Below are 1,608 nucleotides of genomic sequence, written 5' to 3'. Positions count from 1 at the left end.
CTTTCGTGCAGAAACATTATCAGAGACAATCATTTCTAGAAATACATGTTAATTTTGAAATCAATGAAACGTATACCGTAGATTCCATGAGAGGGCAAGAGCCACCTTTCCCCCCCCCCCCCATCCCCACCCTTCCTCCCCTCTTGCGGACGCCTGTGCACATAAATAAGATTATAGCATCTCAGTTGGACGTGCTGGAGGCCCTAACCGTTAACAGCTGTGAAAGAGAATCTTGACGTTCGTACATTTTGATACTTGGGAATCAGAATAAACGTGATAGTTGCATGCAAAGTGTAAAAACAAGGACAAGGCCAAACGGGAGTAGGCCTATGTAAGGAGAAACAGGAGCTAATCTCCTCGAATTAAAATTGTGCCTAGTTTTGAATGAATTTATCAGTCTGATAACCGCAAAGAAACTCATGAAATGAACTGCAGTCGGCGTAAAGCATCAGAAGGTATGAAATAAGCACTCTTAATCATTTCCATTTGAACTGGAAGCACATCAGTACGAAATTCGTTCTTCATCTCACAGGATTTTCGTTGTTACGCTTACAACTTTGCTACTTTGAACTGTATGCATTATATTGCACTGAGATTTTTTTATTATATGTTGACATTAGCAGGAGAGGGGACATTAATTACGTTTTCGTATTCGAAAAATCATCACCACTTTGAGTGACTAGGTTTACAAGTTGTCAGTTTACATCATTCTTGTGTTACTGCATACCAGCCATTTGGAGCGCTATCAGCGCTTCAGCTGTCGAAAGACTGCATTTCTTTGCTCTATAGAGTTTCGTGACTGTTTGTCGTGTAGACTGTAGTACTACGGTTGTAAACTCAAGTCCGTCGCCTGTGGCTTGCGAGCGTGTAAAGAGGAAGCGCGGTATGCTGTTTCTTTCAGTCGCTTCCGCCTACGTCGGGGAAAGATTGTTGTTTATTTCTTTTTGAGGGCCTTTGCCTTTCTTTTTTGCCCAACCCTATTTCTGTAATTGGTTCTGCCACTGGGCTCATGAATAGTGTGGGATTTTTTGTCGGCAGCAGTTACAACCAGTTTGCGTATGGACGCATTTACCCTCAACTCAAGAGGTGTGGCTCTTGAACATGCGGAAAATTTTCGAACTCGTTCTCTAAGGTCAGTTTCAGCATAATGCTTCTATACCCTCCTTAAATCGCCCGCCCTATAATGTTTTGTTGTTGGTTACATTATCGCAATCTTCTAGATTGCGCCTTATGAACTACGTACCTGTTTTCTTCAGGATAGTACAAAATGTGTTCGCAGGAATGCGTCAATTTTAGTATTTGTCAGCGGATGGAGAAATATCTCAGTGATATACATAAAAAATAGACGAAAACGACGACTATTTTTCAATATCCAGTGATGACAGTTCCACTAGCGGAGTATCATTGAAAGGAGTTCAAATAATACGCGCCTTACATCTCGGTTTGAATGCAGTGGTCCCAGAGACCCCATATCGTGGTATTCGTTACAGAAAGGTCACCTCGTGAGTTAAGAGTTTACCTGGCTGGAATGCCTTTCCCTTGGGATTTGTTTTGTTCCTTACGACAGTACTAACATATTTCATTATGTATACTTTATTTCTGTACATG

The sequence above is a fragment of the Schistocerca piceifrons genome, chromosome 5 (genome assembly GCF_021461385.2).
Source record: "Schistocerca piceifrons isolate TAMUIC-IGC-003096 chromosome 5, iqSchPice1.1, whole genome shotgun sequence".
NCBI classification, from domain to species: domain Eukaryota; kingdom Metazoa; phylum Arthropoda; class Insecta; order Orthoptera; family Acrididae; genus Schistocerca; species Schistocerca piceifrons.
The sequence above is the reverse complement of the archived record's forward strand: the minus strand, read 5'-3'. Positions refer to the sequence as shown.